The sequence below is a fragment of the Sphaeramia orbicularis genome, chromosome 6 (genome assembly GCF_902148855.1).
Source record: "Sphaeramia orbicularis chromosome 6, fSphaOr1.1, whole genome shotgun sequence".
Classification (NCBI taxonomy): domain Eukaryota; kingdom Metazoa; phylum Chordata; class Actinopteri; order Kurtiformes; family Apogonidae; genus Sphaeramia; species Sphaeramia orbicularis.
Window position 1 is genome coordinate 55041280 of NC_043962.1, and position 18453 is coordinate 55059732.

At 40.6% G+C, this 18453-nt stretch overlaps 1 protein-coding gene and 1 long non-coding RNA gene across 4 annotated transcripts in view; both read left to right on the forward strand.

Moving 5' to 3' along the window:
* Window positions 1-18453, forward strand: part of LOC115421075 (low affinity immunoglobulin gamma Fc region receptor II-like) — a 299216-nt gene that overhangs the window by 154300 nt on the left and 126463 nt on the right. The gene's annotated exons all lie outside the window — the stretch shown is intronic.
* Window positions 914-6424, forward strand: LOC115421085 (uncharacterized). Its single transcript, XR_003935627.1, has 4 exons — window positions 914-956; window positions 1926-2315; window positions 4345-4587; window positions 6291-6424. It is a non-coding gene; the product is annotated as an uncharacterized LOC115421085 (long non-coding RNA).

An 18453-nucleotide genomic window follows, 5' to 3' on the forward strand; every position in this document is an offset into this window, starting at 1 on the left:
AAATGACAATAAAGGCAATTCAGTTCAATTCAATTTATGTCGAAAAGTCTGGAAATATCACAAAACCTTCGATTCTTAAAAAGAAATTGAAGATTTAATCAACATCATTTTATGAATTCTTTAAAAAAAAATGCGATAATTATATTAATGCAAAACACAGCTTTTGTTTGATTTTTGGTCAAATGTTTTTTTCTTACTAAAAATACAACTTGTTTGATGTATTTTGTTGCATATTTTCCGTTATTTTCAACTGGCCTTTGTGTTTTTGTCCTAAATTCAGTTGGCCTTCACTCAGATGTTGAACCGGTCTGGGACCCGGTTCTGGGTCACGACTTACCATTTAAGAAAGTCGGACCCACACGAGTCATTTTTATAACTAGTAACAACTCAGCAGACTTTGGTACATTTGAACAAATTTGGGTTTAGTTCAATAGTTAGTTTAGTTTATTTAATTTAGTTCAATAGTTTAGTTTAGTTCAATAGTTATTTACTTTAGTTTGGTTCAATAGTTACTGTAGTTTTATTGAATTAAGTTTCAATAGACAGGTTTTTCGTCTTTCTTCACACAGCGTCTCCTGTTTTGTGTTTTTTATGTCAATCAGGGGCATTTTCTGTCAGTTCATTATTTTATTGTAAATATTGAAGTTTCAACTCTGATTTTGATCAACCTTAAAGGAAACTTCTCTCTGCCAACAGCAGCAGCATCATGGGTAATTTATTGTTTAGAGCACAACAGGAAAGTCCAGTTTACGAAACATCCTCATGAACTATAGCAGCTCCGCCCCTTTTGGTTTCAACATTTAGCCATTGTTCCATATTGATGAAGAAATGGATTTCAATGCAGTTCCTCATTCAACAACTATATACGTCTGTACTAAAAATAAGAAAGAGGAACTGTGTTCATAAAGACGACGATCAGCATCAGAACAACATGAAGAACCCATCTGTTCTGTGGGGTGAGTTCAGACAGGCAGTCATACATTCATTTGTTGATTCATTTTTTCATTCATTCATTCGTTCTTCCATTCATGTGTTCATTTGTTTGTTTGTTTGTTTGTTCGTTCGTTCGTTCACTCATTCATTCATTCGTTCGTTCACTCATTCATTCATTTGGTCATTCATTCATTCATTCATCTTCCAGTCCTGTCATCTGTCTTATCTTTAAACCCATTGTTCTTGTATAAAGGAGTTGATCGTCAGCGTACGATGTGATTCTGCTGATGTTTGACCTTTGAACGTCACATCAGCTGTTGAATGATGTGGGCTAAACTGGTCCTGGACCATGTGGGTCCACATGGGTCCACCTCACATCCACTTGTCTGTTTGGGTGGTTGGACTCTCTGATGCTTTACAAACAGACTGAAGAACGAGGGAACAGGAAGTTGAACCAAGGCCTCACACTCAGCTTTCAACTGTCAGTGTTCGACCACAGGAAGTTTCAGCCGCTAACGTCAAAACCACAGCGTTGTCTTTGGTCGGAAACAAACGGAGGAAGACCAAGATGGGTTTGAGGACTTTAGAACCAACTCAGGGTTCCTCGGGGTTCTGCAAATGCTCTCCCATACCCAGTAGAACATGTGGAAGCTCAGACCAGTAGAAGACGTGTCTCAATAGTCAAACTAGTGCAGTTGTTTGACTTCCTGTTCCAGGAGGCGGAGCTCCAACACATGAACGTGATGTTGTCCAGTCCATGACGTCACTGTCTGTGGTCTCAGGTTTGTCCACCTCTGGACAATGTCCAACTGGTCACATCAATGACAGACACACAACTGTTGAACAAGCACTATGACCTCTGACCTGTGTCCTCTGACCTGTGTCCTCTGTCCTGTGTCCTCTGACCTGTGTCCTCTGACCTCTGACCTGTGTCCTCTGACCTCTGACCTGTGTTCTCTGACTTGCTGTTGACTGTCCTCTGTCCTCTTCAGGTGTCTGTGTCCTGCTGCTGTCTGGACTGACTGTTTCTTCAGGTGAAATGATGAATTCAACCAATCAGACTCAATAACAGTTGGACATTTGGTCCATGTGTCTTTAACCTGTTGAATGTGTTGACTCTGTCCAGTCTCTGTGGACGTCTTTCCAAACGTTCAGCAGTTCTTCAGAGGAGACAGTTTGTCTGTGAGTTGTGCAGATGTTCAGACAGATGGATGGACAGTGAAGAGGACACTGAGGAACGGAAACACTGAGACGTGCAGAGTTTGGAAGGATAGACGGGTCATTCTGCGGCGTCGGTCCTCTCACGTCAGGGTCCAGTGGAGTTTACTGGTGTGAGACCAGTTCAGGACAGCAGAGTGACCAGGTGTCCATCACTGTAACAGGTGAATAAACTGAGCTGTGATTGGTTGAAGTGTGTCTCTAACAGGATTGGTGGTTCCTGAGGGAAGTCCAGCTTTAACTGGAGGTTTCCAGTGTGGCCTTGTGGGTAGCAGGTTCTGTTCCAGACAGTGGACCAAGGTTATAATAGTTTGGGATTTTTAATTATAGTTTAGTTTTAATAAGTTTTGACTTATTTTCTCTAATTCAGTTAGTTTTAATTAGCTTTAGAGTAGGTTTGCTAGTGTTTATTTGTTACAGTTTTTTTCTGAATGCTTAGTTTTAGTTTAGTTTTAGTATTAGTTTTAGTTATTTCATATATTTTATCTTCCTCACTATTCTATTCAAAGAAATTAGTGAGGCATGGATCAGCAGGTTACCCTGGACACTTTATTTGGGGGTGGGGTTAGGGCGGCTCCTTGACTGAGCAGAGACACAAACACATGTACAGTACAATGTATGAATTCACTATAGCAGGTTGGGGGGGTGGGGGGGTGTCGATCAATACACAACGTCACTTATGTGAAAACAATGCAAAGACGTGCAAAGTGTGAGAGGAGATGCACAAAGCAGCCAGCAGTAAACCCCATACAAACATACATAAACCACTTATAAACATATGTAACCCAGTTCAGCAGCAGTAAAACACACACCTTAGCAGATATCTCATCTCTTATAATGTTAAAAAAAACGTTTGATGTTACTAGCTACAGCTAGCTGAATTAAAATGAAGCAAAGTTGGCTAATAATGGAACTGTAGATGATTAACAGGTTCCATCCCTCTGTCATTGGATTAGTTTTCCTCCTCCTCTTTTCTCCTCTTCTAAACTGTGCAGTTCAGGCCTTGGAAGGCCTTTTCATGGTGATAAACTCTCCAGTCTTTACCTGGATGCTAGTTCAACTGTTGTAATTATCCAAATTACGTCCAAAAATAGCGAAGCGAGACTCTCGGTTTAAAAATACGCATTCATTTTACTGCGTGTGGCAACTTGAAAAACACACACAACTTTCTCACAACTCGTGGCATACATACATCTGCTTCTGTGAAAATTTCCTATGCTTCTTGGGTAATGCTAAGCCTCATGGGAAAAGTAGTTATCTTAATCTTAGCATTCACTATGGCTTATTTTAGCTCAATTTTAACATAAATCACAAATGAAATATACTGTATATTTTACTCAGAAATAAATGAACATGAAATTGCATATGCATCATGAAACCATAATAAATCCAACACAAATCACTTGTACCCTTTCTTTCCCAGATAAAGTCACAACATCACACCTGTCTGACTCTGTCATTCAGCTCCACTCTGTCTCTGTCACTCACACACACACTGAACAAAAAAACAAACAAACAAAAAACCCGACCCCACGCATCACTGAAGTAAATCCCAGACAGGACTGTGCTGCTGTGTCCCAGCTTTAGTCTGTATGTTCCAGGTAGAGTGGGGACCAGAAGACGACTGGAAACCACCAGTGACCAGACATGACGGACTGTGAAGTGTCATATGGTACCAACAGCTAAAACTGCTGGAGCGAAATAAATCAATTTGAAATAAATCCGAAATTAACAAAGACGAAAACGAAGAGAATTTTATCCATAATTTTTTATATGTTTTAGTTAGTTTTGTAAGAACACAATACAGTTTCAGTTAGTTATCGTTTTTCTTTTAATTAGAGTTTTTATTTATTTCAGTTAACAAAAATGTTTTTTTCAATTTTAGTTTTCGTCGTTTCGTTCGTTTTTGTTAACAATTATAACCTTGCAGTGGACGTGGACCACAGCTCAGTCTGACCACCAATCAGCTCTCTGTATAGCTGGTGTGAGGACAGTGGGCGGAGTCACACACGTATTAACTGTAGATGACGACATCCCATATTCATCTAGTTTCAGATGTGGACACAGTTCAGTGTTGAAGTCCCCCTTATGACCTTAGATCAGAACCACTGTTGGAGTCCACTTCATGTGTGTGTCCTTTGTCTTTATTTGTGTCTCTGCTCTCATTTGTCCAACTCTGCTTGTATTTAACAGATTTTTCTGTAATCTTGGACATCCCTGCACTTCCTGTGGAGACAGGAAGTGATGTCACTCTGCGCTGTGTAGTCATAGATGGTTCAACACGGAAAGCCGAGTTTAAAAAAAACAGTTCGACACTCTCATCTGTCCCAGTAGAAGAGTGGACCATCTCTGTAGACCACCTGTCTGATGCAGACCAGTACTCCTGTTATGTTCCAGATCTTGGTGAATCTCCATCGAGCAGCCTGAGGGTCAAAGGTGAGGACTGTGACATCACTTCCTGTTCATAAAGTACACATTACAGACAGAACATATGTAGGTCCCCTGGTGGACACTCATAGTACTGCAGTTCAACATTTTCACCACAATCAAACGTCTCCATCGTATGTTTCTATAAACACAGATCAAACCAATAGATAGAACATGGATCTTCAAATCTTTGGTCACATGTTCCATCTGTAAAGTTGGTTTCAGATTTGACAGCTCTTACAGCGGTTTGGTTTCTGATCCAGGATTCAGTTGAATTGAATTCATGTAGATCATGAACATATAAAGTCAAACCAAAGTGGTCCCAGTATAGATCCTTGTGGACACCGGTCCATGTGTCCACATCAGTGCATTTCTAGACTGTCTTCTGTCTGTTATGAATGAGTGTAAATGTTGGACTTCCTGTTGGGGTTTGTTCCAGTTCTGTCCAGACTGAACAGAACCATGTATCTGCAGCGATGCCCCAAACCAACTCCATATCAGAACATTCACACGTTGTTCTGTTTGTACAAGAATGTTGTGTTTTCAATCCTGTTTAGGTCCTGAAAGATCGGATTATTTTTCCTAAAAGTACTAATTTGAATCCGCTTCATGGACTTTGACTCAGGTTCTATTAAATAAATGTGGAACAGACACCGTCATTTGTTGAGGATCCTGACAGGAACCTTTATGTGCAGATACAGAGCAGAGTTCTGCTGGTCCTCAGAGTCTGTCAAACGTTCTACTGGTGCTGATTAATCCAACGCTGTGTTTGGTTCTGGATCCAGTTCTGATGAACCCGTGGACCTGATGGTAGATCAGGAACTGACACTGAACATCATGTTCTGTCGTCTCCTACAGTTTCTACCAGTGTCAGCTGCTCGTCTTTCAGACAGGGGAAGCTCAGTGTCGGCTTACATCAAAAAAAAAAAACAGTCAAGTTAAATTCGATAAGATAAAGTCGGCTCTCCGTTCCTTTTTAAGAAAATGGTCATATTGTACCAAGTAAACCAGAAAACGTTGAAATTATGTTAAATTGAAACAAGGAAGTACAATGAGTGTGTTTTATTTACAGTGCAAGAAATGAACAGTTAATTTGGTAGTGGTTTCTCTGATTTCACAGCAGAATGTGTGACGATATTAAACTGAAGTGTGTGAGTGAAGGAGCAGATCTGAAAACAGCTGTCAATCAAACAGGATTCAGCCTTTCGACTGATCATCCAATCAGCATGTGTAATCCTGACATCCAGCCCGGCCGAGCTCCGCCCACAGCTCTATTCACCCCCAGAGACGCCCAGCATCCGGGGGCGGGACAACATGGTGTCATTTCTCCAATTAGCGTCCAGTTTTGAGGCAATGAAAAAACTGTTCCACTCAGTCCCATTGAAGTGCATGGACGCTGAGCGTCTACGGACAAATGCACTGAGCAGAGATGGAGGAGAAAACAGACACGGAATGGAGGAGAAGTGAACAACATCCAGTCTGATGATTTGTGATAAAGCTGAATCTGAACGAACTCGTCTGTGAGATGAACGTGTTCTAACACATTTGGAGTCAATGAAATGTCAACACAACCGAACAGATTAAACCATTTAATTTGAGTCATTTTAGGGGAAGCCGAGCTTCCACTGCAGTCTGAGAGAAATCACCACTGGTTTCTACCACCACTACCTCTGTTCCTACAACTTCATCCTCTGATCCTGGTTCCTCTTCAGATCCTGGTTCTTCAGGTCCTGGTTCTTCAGATCCTGGTTCTTCAGGTCCTGGTTCTTCAGATCCTGGTTCTTCAATGTCCATTGTGAGGCTGTTCCTCCACCTGCTGGTCGCGAGTCCGTACTGCGTCTCCACTGTCCTGATGGTGTCGATCTACCGTAAAAGGAACACAGGTTCTCATATGTTCTATGTTCTTGTATGTTCTCAGTTCTTGTATGTTCTAGGTTCTGGTATGTTCTCTGTATGTTTCTGTGTCCAATCCCAGCGTTTAGTCCATCTCATCATATCAATGTTGGGTCCTGATCGAATGACTGGTCGTTCTAGGTTCTAGGTTCTCGTATGTTCTAGGTCCTCATATTTTCTAGGTTCTTGTATGTTCTAGGTCCTCATATATTGTAGGTCTTCATACACTACCGGTCAAAAGTTTTAGAACACCCCAATTTTTTCCAGTTTTGTATTGAAATTCCAGCAGTTCCAGTCCAATGAACAGCTGTAAATGGTACAAAGGTAAGAGTGAACTGCCAGAGGAAAAAAAAAAAAGGTCAGGTTAAACAAACTGAAAAATAATGTACATTTCAGAATTATACAAAAAGGAGAACAAGAAATGGGTTAAAAACTTAAAGCAGTTCTGCAGCAGTGGAGGTTGATCAAGTCTGGAAAGTTGGTGCTACCAGTTCCTCCAGGTGTCCCAACGTTTGTGAATTCCTTCAACCCCCTGTGTCTGCAGAACAGGAGTGTGGAACACACTGTGGTACCAGACCCATGGAGCAGTACTGGAACAGGACTGGACTGCAGACAGTAGTGTGTTAGTATAAAAATGGAAAAGAGGAAAAGACAATTAATGATAGAAGAGAGACAGAGCATCAAAACACTGATAAATGTAGGTGTGTCCTCCAGAGAAATGTCCAAGAAAGTCCAGGTGTCAGTCAGTCCAGTTTCCTTCAGCATCCAAGGCACTGAAACTGGACTGGAAATGCAGCAGAAGAGGTCTGGCAGTGACAGTGGTCGTAGTAAGACAGTCTGAGTTTCCAGTGGGAACAGCAGACTGAACAGATGCAGGTCAAACACTGGTCGTGAACACCTGGACCTGAGCTGTGTTTGACTCCGCCCACAGAAGAAGAGCAGCCGTCGCCATGGAAACCAGGCAGCATCACGTCGGAGACGAAGACGAAGACGAAGACGAAGACGAAGGACTACGACGACGTGGCTGCAGGCGTCGCCATTGAACACGACTTCTGAAGAGATGACGTCAACTTTGACACCGAAATATGTTTTTATTTCTAATTTTACACTTTTCATCTGATAAAGATTCTGAAAAACAAGAGTTTTTCTTTTCTATAATGATGTGATTTCCAAACTGAACAGAATTAGTTTGTAAATAAATGTTTCATAAACTCTTTAATATTTTAATCTGGTTTTATCTGTGGTGATGTTTTAAATATTAAACTTTACTCATTTATTCTCATTATTCTATGTTGTTTTTTTACTCCACCTTTCTGTTCAGTTGGAGTAAATCCAGTCTAAACCCACTGGAGTTTGTGTTCCATTCTTCATCAGCTGAACTCAGATCTCAGTCTGTGTGTGTGTGTTCACTTAAGGCCTGTTTGGGTCCAATACTGTTCTGAACCTGTGGAAATGTGGGAGAGTGGACACTGAGAATCCATCCACCACACAGCTGTGGACCGTCCACTGGACGAGTGGACACAAGGACTATTGGACAGGTGGACACTAGGGTAGACACAGTGAAAGGACAGGACTATTGGACAGGTGGACACTAGGGTGGACACTGTAAAAGGACAGGACTATTGGGACAGGTGGACACTAGGGTGGACACTGGAAAAGGACAGGACTATTGAACAGGTGGACACTAGAGTGGACACTGTAAAAAGGACAGGACTATTGCACAGGTGGAAACTAGGGTGGACACTATAAAAGACAGGACTATTGGACGGGTGGACACTAGGGTGGACACTATAAAAGGACAGGACTATTGGATGGGTGGACACTAGGGTGGACACTGTAAAAGGACAGGACTATTGGATAGGTGGACACTAGGGTGGACAATGTAAAAGGACAGGACTATTGGACGGGTGGACACTAGGGTGGACACTTTAAAAGAATGGACTAATTGGACGGGTGGACACTGAGGGTGGACACTATAAAGGACAGGACTATTGAAAGGGTGGACACTAGAAGTGGACACTGTAAAAGGAAAGGACTATTGGCAACGGTGGACACTAGGGTGGACACTGGGAAAGGACAGGACTATTGGACTGGTGGACACTAGGGTGGAACGTAAAGGACAGGACTATTGGACAGTGGACACTAGGGTGGACACGTAAATGGACAGGACTATTGGACGAGGTGGACACTAGGATGGACACGTAAAAGGACAGGGACTATTGGACAGGTGGACACTAGGGTGGACACTGTAAAAGGACAGGACTATTGGACAGGTGGACACTAGGGTGACCACTGTAAAGGACAGGACTATGGACAGGTTGGACACTAGGAGGACACTGTAAAAGGACAGGACTATTGGACAGGTGGACACTAGGGTGGACACTGTAAAAGGACAGACTATTGGACAGGTGGACACTAGTGGACACTGTAACAAATGGACCGGGTGGACACTAGGGTGGACACTGGAGGACGACTTGGACGGTGGAGATTAGGGTGGACACTGTAAAAGGACAGGACTATTGGACAGGTGGACACTAGGGTGGACACTTGTAAAAGGACAGGACTATTGGACAGGTGGACACAAGGGTGACACTATAAAGGACAGGACTATCTTGGACAGGTGGACACTAGGTGGACACAGTAAAAGGACAGGAATTATTGGATGGTGGACACTAGGGTTGACACTGTAAAGGAAAGGACTATTGGACAGGTGGACACTAGGGTGGACATTGTAAAAGGACAGGACTATTGGACAGGTGGACACTAGGGTGGACACTGTGAAAGGACAGGACTATTGGACAAGGTGGACACTAGGGTGGACACTAGAAAAGGACAGGACTATTGGACAGGTGGACACAAGGGTGGTCACTGTAAAAGGACAGGACTATTGGACAGGTGGACACTAGGGTGGACACTGTAAAAGGACAGGACTATTGGACAGGTGGACACTAGGGTGGACACTGTCAAAGGACAGGACTATTGGACAGGTGGACACTAGGGTGGACACTGTAAACGGACAGGACTATTGGATAGGTGGACACTAGGGTGGACACTGTAAAAGGACAGGACTATTTGACAGGTGGACACTAGGGTGGACACTGCCAAAGGACAGGACTATTGGACAGGTGGACACTAGGGTGGACACTGTAAAAGGACAGGACTATTGGACAGGTGGACACTAGAGTGGACACTGTCAAAGGACAGGACTATTGACAGGTGGACACTAGGTGGACACTGTAAAAGGACAGGACCTATTGGACAGGTGGACACTAGGGTGGACACTAGAAAGGACACGACTATTGGACAGGTGGACACTAGGGTGGACACCTGTAAAAGGACAGGACCTATTGGACAGGGGACACTAGGGTGGACCCAGTAAAAGGCCAGGACTACTAGAGACCGGTGACCACTCGTGGACACTGTAAACGGAAGGACTATGGCCACGGGTGGAGATTAGGGTGGACACTGTAAAAGGACAGGGACTATTGGAAGGTGACCCTAGGGTGGACCACTGTAAAAGGAATGACTCTGGACAGGTGGAACACAAGGGTGGACACTATAACACGCCAGACAGGACTATGGACAGGTGGACACTAGGGTTGGACACAGTAAAAGGACAGGATTATTGGACTGGTGGACACTAGGGTTGACACTTGTAAAAGGAAAGACTATTGGAAGGTGGACACTAGGGTGGACACTGTAAAAGACAGGACTATTGGACAGGTGGACACTAGGGTGGACACTGTAAAAGGACAGGACTGTTGGACAGGTGGACACTAGGGTGGACACTGTAAAAGGACAGGACTATTGGACAGGTGGACACTAGGGTGGACACTGTAAAAGGACAGGACTATTGGACAGGTGGACACAGGGTGTGAAGTGTCGTCTGTGATTCTGAAGGAGTTTGACCAACGTATGAACGAGTGGAAACGAAACCAACACAAGGAAATCTGGACGGAAATGACACGAACACAGACACAGATTTAAGATGACCTTTGACCTGCACTGTTTTTATTGGACTGTTCTGTCTTCTCTTTTCCTTCCTGTTCTTTTCTTTTTCTATCCTTTCTTTTTCCTTTCCTTTTCTTTTCATTGCCTTTGTTTTCTTTTCTCTTCTTTCCTTTCCTGTTCCTCTTTTTCTTTTCTTCTTTCTTTCTTTTCTTCTTTTATTTCCTTTTCCTTTTTTCTTTTCCTTTTTCTTTTCTCTTCTTTCCTTTTCTTTCCTCTTTTTCCTTTCTTTTTCTTTCTTTTTTCTTTATTTCTTTCCTTTTCTTTTTTTCCTTTCCTGTCCTTTTTCTTTTCTTTTTGTTCCTTTTCTTTTCCTCTTTTTCTTTTCTTTTCCTTCCTTTTTCTTTTCTCTTCTTTTCTTTACCTTTTCTTTTCCTCTTTTTCTCTTCTTTCCCTTTCCTTTCCTTTTCCTCTATCTATTCTTTCCTTTTTCTTTTCTCTTCTTTTCTTACGCTTTCCTTTTCTTTTCCCACTTTTTCCTTTCTTTCCCTTTTATTTTTCTCTTCTATTCCTTTTTTTATCTTTTCTTTCCATTTTCTTTTCTTTGTCTTTTCTTTTTCTTTTCTTTGTCTTTTCTTTATCTTTTCTTTTCTTATCTTTTTTTCTTTTCTTTTCTTTTCTTTTCTTTGTCTTTTCTTTTCTTTTTCTTTTTTTTCATTTCTTTGTCTTTTCTTTGTCTTTTCTTTGTCTTTTCTTTTCTTTTCTTTTCTTTAAGGCAGGCATGTTCAAAGTCCGGCCCGGGGGCCAATCACGGCCCGCGGTCAGATTTTCTACGGCCCACAGCTTGGGTTTTAGAATGTATTATTTACGGCCCGCTTGGACTGTTGAACTGAGTACATGAATCATAAAAGGTTCAAAATGCAGTTTCTCTGTTCACCTCATGGTGGCAGCACCACTCTAACTCTATCTGGCTCTGTGACCTCGCCGTGAACCTTTTTCACTAATTTCTAACCACGGCGCCTGTAAATTAAAAAAAAACAAAGTTGACAGCGAGGGCCACCGCTTCCAGGAGAGATGGGAATTACACTTTTTTTCACTGAAAATCGAGACAGTTGTGTTTGCCTAATTTGTCAAGAGACTGTTGCCTTGTTTAAGGAATTCAATTTAAAGAGACACGAGCAGACAAAACATGCTAACGCATACGACAAGCTAGCAGGGAGGTGAGCGCTCCGAAAAAGTGAAGCAAATTCAAGCTGCTTTAAACTCAACAGTGACTCTTCATTTGAACCTGGGAGTTCAATGAATTCACCACCAAGGCAGGCTACCAAGTTGCCAGGTTAGTTGCCTCTAACTGCTGGTGTTGTGTACTTGTAGATGTGACACAAATATTACTTTCTGAATGATTTTGTGAAATACAAGAGTAAGAGTCATATGTTTTCATCTTAAACGCTAACAGACTTTGCATTACTGAGTAATATATGAGTAATGATTACTTATATAAGTCATGTTTAAAATGAATGTGGGGTTAAGATTTTTATCAACTTCTTGGACGTCTAAGATACTCTACACAGTTTGTTCTATGTTATCTGACTCCAGATGTGAAAGGAAGGCAGAATTGTTTGTTTTGTTTTGTTTTTTTTAATTTGTTCACACCTGAGTGGCTTAGATTTGGTTACATTGCCATTTAAAAAAATGATATTGTGACAATGAAAATAAAATTGTTGTAGAACAGCACATTTATATGTAATTTTTACTGTTTAAAAAATGTCTGAAGGGACCACTGGCCCCTGGCAATCTCCACATTATCAGATCTGGCCCTCTTGAAAAAAAGTTTGGACACCCCTGCTTTAAGGGCATTATCAGAGCTACCATTACTCTGAATCATAAAACATAACTTTTGTAATCTCACAGCGTTTCCACTTTACTCATTTCTCCTCCGCAGCTCCTGTTCCATCAGTAGACTGTATTTAAGGGTCTGGTCTGTGCAGTTCTGGGTCAGTGTCTTCACTGCACCACGGAGATGAGGTGCCCAGGCGACGGGCGCACGCACTGTGAACACACGGCCTCTGCGAATTTTCCGTGGACATTTGAGGTTTCATAGTCCATACATTTCTCATCCTACATAATCCTACATGTGTGACACCATGTACATGTACCTGTATGAGTCCCACAGTCATAAAAGCTGAGCTTTGTGCAGACCTGTTCAGTCCAGTACAGCTGACTTCCGGACTTTTATCTCCATCCTTCATTCATCAGACTCCTGTTTGTTCTTCTTAGTTTTTGTTTCTGTTCATAAATCCGTTTTTTTCCTTCCACTTGTGCATTTGAGTTCAATCCAAACACATCCTAGACAGTAGACTGTGGTCAGTGACAGGAGGAGCAGCGACACTGAAGCGTCAGATTCAGAGGGACACATACGGGATGTGGAGACGGCGATAATGGATGATTGACAGGAGGCTCAGCCAGGTTTGGCCAATTATTTCATTTGGACCAAATAAAATGATTGGTCAGACTTTTATCAGAAATATATGAGAATTAAACATTTTTGAGTTTCAATACCTGGTGGATTTCTTTTCCATTTTTGTTTGACACACACTTATTAGGAGCATTTTAAGATGACAAAAGAAAAGTGTAAAAATGCCACATCATATGGTATAGCTTTAATATCACTAAAATGCAACTCAGACCTTGAACCTTGTCATACTCTGTGTTTTTTGGCCTAAATGAATTAAATAATTGACGTCACAACTAAAAACTAAACACTAATAAAAACTCCGCTGAACATGAACCTCTGGGCTGACGCGTGTGTCTACTGTCGTCATGATGGCGTCTGCAATGACAACAGACGACTGAGTGTTAATTAGAAATTATCACCACAGCGTCGCTCTGTCCTGTCGCCTCGTCATCGTCACCCCCTCCGGGTGTCACTGGGGGGGTGGGGGATTGGGAGGGCGGGGCTTGGAGACATCCATCAGATCAGACATACAACACATACCACATTCACCCCCATTTTATGTTTCTATTCAAGAACATATGACTTCCTTTCTATTTACTATTATTTATGAACTTATTTCAGGGGCCACATTCAGCCCAATATAACATGAGGTGGTCTGGACCGGTTAAAGGAATAACAGTGAAAAAAAAAGAATTACGTTATGAAATGTAATTATGTTTACAAAAGTTTCCTAAAAAATGTGAATAACATGAACAACCTGAAATGTAAGAATATTAGGTGCAATTTTAAGAATATTCTGCCTCAGTTTATCATTTCACATGTTCATTCTAACTTACAGATCACAGTGGATCTACAAATACACAAAACATTTAGTAAAAAGCAGAGTATTGTTCAAATGACATTTACTTCTCTTTAGACATTTCAGGTTTTTCATATATTTTTTTTTTTGAAAGGATAGTTTGTAAATGTAAACAATTTCATCTAATTTAACTTTTTTTTTTTACACTAAAACAAAGACAAACATTTGAAGTTGTGGATTCCCTGGACTGGTGGAGAATTGTTGCTGATGTGCCCTTAAACAAGGCACTTAACCCCCCCCCCCCATTTGCTCCCCAGACACAGAACATGGTGAGCCCACTGCTCCTAGCATCCAGTGTGTGTGATGCATGATCTAGAGATGGGTTAAAGGCAGAAGAGCAGTTTCAGTGTGTGGTGAATATTTACATGTGTGACAAAAGAAAGATTCTATTCTATTCTATTCTATTCTATTCTATTCTATTCTATTCTATATGGAGCTGGATAAATATTAAAGGCACAGGTTTTTGCTGCCTTGAGTGTGATACAGACATTTGAAGGACTGCAGAATGAACATAAAACACATGATTAACCTGTTGAAAATATCACTGTAACAAAACTTAGTCCTGGGTTTTACATAGAAACTGCAGATGTACAGTTTAGAATAAAAAAGACAAAAAGGATTCATTTTTACAAAAAACAACATAAAACAAGACCCCCCCTTGAATTTACAGCAACACAGTCCTGACAACAATAAATTAATACACTACAAATTAGTACTCGTATATCAAACAAGTGTTCAGAGAACACAAACCTCCACCAAGCACCCTGAACTGTGTACATGTGTGGATCGACTGTTTCTGTTTAAATTCAACAGTTTCCAGGTTGTTCCATACAGCAGAAACAGTTGAAGCTTGGTACCAGTCATGTGTCTGTCAAATTAAATTAAATTCACATCAATATTAGTTGAGTTCTAATTTTAAATGTGTGGTAAATGGGATTTTCAGTGTTAAATGTAAATGTCCACAGAGTCCACATTCCACAGTGGATGTGGACAATTTAGTTCCAGATACAAGATATTGTTCTAAGCTACAGGTGGATCCAATTGGAGGATAATCTGAGTCGTTTTGAATTTTTTATGAATTTTCAAAAATTGCTCAATGATGACAGATAGGAAAATTGTAGATGTTGTGACCTTGCTGTGACCTTGAACTTTGGCCTACTGGGACCAAAATTGAATGGGTTGGTCCCAGGGCCTAGGCCTATCTGTGGGGAAGATTTGGGAAAGATGGGTGGAATAGTTTCTCGTAAAGTTGCAAACAAACAAACAAACAAACAAACACGCAAACACACACAGCAAAGTGATCACAACACCTCCTGGTGGAGGGAATAAAACAGTGTTTTTTGACCTTGAGGTCAGGTGTTGGAATTCATATGGGGTCACCTGAAATTTCTAGTCATTGTAAAAAAAAAAAAAAAGTAAATAAATTACTAATAAAAATGTATTTTTTAATGATTCAATATAGATTTCATTATAATTAAAACGCCACACATTTTTCCTAAGAAAAATCCATCCATCCATTATCCACCACTTATCCGAGGCCGGGTCACAGGGGTAACAGTCTAAGCAGGGATGCCCAGACTCCTCCCTCTCCCCAGACTCCTCCTCCAGCTCTTCCGGGGGGACCCCGAGGCGTTCCCAGTCCAGCCCACAGACATAGTCTCTCCAACGTGTCCTGGGTCTTCCCTGAGGTCTCCTCTCAGTGGGACATAGCCCAGAACACCTCCCCAGGGAGGCGTCCAGGAGGATCTGAAACAGATGCCTGATCCACCTCAGCTGGTTCCTCTGGATGTGGAGGAGCAGCCGCTCTACTCCGAGCTCCTCCCTGGTGACTGAGCTCCTCCCCCTATCCCTAAGGGTGCGCCCAGACACCCGACAGGGGAAGCTCATTTGGACCGCTTGTATCTGGGATCTGGTCCTTTTGGTCCTGACCCAAAGCTCAGGACCATAGGTGAGGGTAGGAACGTAGACTGACCGGTAAATCCAGAGCTTCTCCTCTCGGCTCAGCTCCTTCTTCACCACAACAGACCGATACAATGACTGCATCACTGCAGACGCTGCACCGATCCGTCTGTCAATCTCACGCTCCATCCTTCCCTCACTGTGAACAAAGAAAAATCCAGTTTAGATCAAATGCAGGATATAACATCTGAGAGGGCGTGTCTTGATCATGTGACTGCATGCGTTATGATGCTTCAACCTGCCTGGACATCAGCTGAAACTGGACCGAACAGAGAATGGACAGATTTGTTCACCCGCCTGGACCCTCCAAGAAAAAAAGTCTGTGTTTTGAACGTCTGGGGTCGACAGAAATGTGTGATGTTAAAATGGGCTCATGAGCCAAAAAAGGTCGGAACCACTGAAATAAAAGAAGAAAAGTGTGTGTGATGCAGAAAACAGCAGGGTCAGGCGCTCACATCAGTCGTCTCATATCTGCTCAAACACTTCACCTCTGTCATCATTCTAATACCTCAGTCTTTCCAGGTGGAGTAGGTCTGCCTGCTCCTCCATCCAAAGGTCAAACGTGGACACTGAACAGTTCTTCACACTCTCAGGATCTGCTTTTTAGCGATCACCAAACAAAACCAAACAGCTGCTTTCTCATATTTATTGGCAGATAGTAAAGAACTAGAAGACCCACTGATGGCAACGAGTGGATCTGGACCCCAGTGTTGACCAAAAACCACTGAAAAACTATGAAAAAATACTCTGCCAGAATGAGTCCAGTTTAGTGCATGAGCAGAAGTTTAGAATTATTTATACCAGCAGATGGCGCAACAACCCACTGACTGGATTCTATTTTCACTGTAGAAACTCATCATGTTCAGTCCAACATTTACTGTCTATTAATCCAGATATTCTGTTATATAATGTATAATATAATGTATAATGTTTTTAACTCTCCAGTATCCCGTCCAGCAAGGCCCGTACTGAGCACCAAGTGTGCCTTTTTTGCACACTTGTGGAATAATGTCAAAAAAGTTTTCATACAGTTTGTTTTTAATTCTTTTACACTTTTTTCTATTTCATCAACTTGAGCCATAAATAAAAATACCAAAAACTCAATAACTGTCACATTTTTTAACCCTCTAAATGCTGTGTTTGTAATGTAAACAAACCATTTTTTTTTGGATGCAAAAAACACAAAAAATTTTTTTATTTTTTTTCAATATACTACATAAAAAGTGGATCACATATTATTTAATTTTTTCATCCTGGCATATGTCAGTGATTAACTCCAACACTGGTTAATTTGCATTTTTATTTTTGGCGCTAGGTCAAATGTTCAAAAATACTAGCATCTGTCACCAAGTGTGCCAAAAAGGCACACATATAAATCAAACTATTAAATATTATATATTGATTTATTTTTCTGCTGTAATTTGATTTTATTTTTGTAAATCAAGGTCAGCCCTAATCATACAGATCAAACAATCATTCACTTTAGATTTTTTTAACCTTTTAAACAATCTCTTTTCATCATGATGTCACTACATTTTTTGACGCAAAAAACACAGAATATTTTTTTTTTCTTTTCAAAATACTACATTAAAATTGAATTAAATATTATTTGATTTTTGCAGCCTGGCATATGTCAATGATTAACAGCAACATTAACAACATTAATAAATTAATTTAGACCCTCACCTCTCAAATGAAGCCCAGATATCAGTAAAAGCAGGATTTATGCTTTCCTAATTTTTTTTTTTTTCTCTATTTAAACTTTGTTAATTGATTTATCACCTTTTATTTTAATATTATCCTCTGTATTTTGCATTTTTTCTGTGGTATTTTCAGATATTTAATTTACAGGTCATGTTCTTTAATCATCACGTTGAGATTACATTTGAGGGTTATTGTCACAAAAACTGTAGGAAAAGTAACTCTTTTTTATAGAAACAGGTATTAAACAGTTTAGATCAGTAGATTCTTTTGTTCACCAGTGTGTATTTGGATCTTTATGGGTTAAATTCACTCAACTTTTATGAACAACTACATGATCAGTAAATTAAATGTAGGAAAATACATGATTTACACTGAAAAATGCAAATACAGAGCAAGGTTATTATCGTTAATGAAAACTAACAAAATGACAAAAAACTAGAATTGAAAAAACATTTTTGTTAATTGAAATAAATAAAAACTAGAATTAAAAGAAAAAACAATAACTGACTGAAACTGTATTGTGTGCTTACAAAACTAACTAAATAAAAATTATGGATAAAATTCCCTTTCTTTTCGTTTTTGTCCATTTCGAATCGATATGAAATCGATTTATTTTGCTTGAGTAATTTTCGCTGGTGGCACACGACACTTTTTGGTCCGTCACTTGTGTTCACTTGTGGTTTCCAGTCGTCTTCTGGTCCCCACTCTACCTGGAAACATGGAGACTAAAGTTGGGAGAAAGCAGCAGAGTCCTGTCTGGGATTTATTTGAATACGACGACAGAGAAGAAGAGAAAAGATATAAAAAAAAACTAAAACTAAACTGAAACTAAGCATTTAGAAAAGAACAGAAACTAATAAAAACTATCAAACCTGCTCTAAAAACTAATTAACATGAACTGACTTATGGGGAAAAAAAGTAAAAACTAAGTAAAACTAAACAATAATGAAAAATCCAAAACTATGAGAACCTTGTTAATCACAGCTGAGGCTAAATGTAGAGAAATATTCACTTGGACACAAAAAATATCTCTGGGTGTTTTCAGGTTAAATTGACA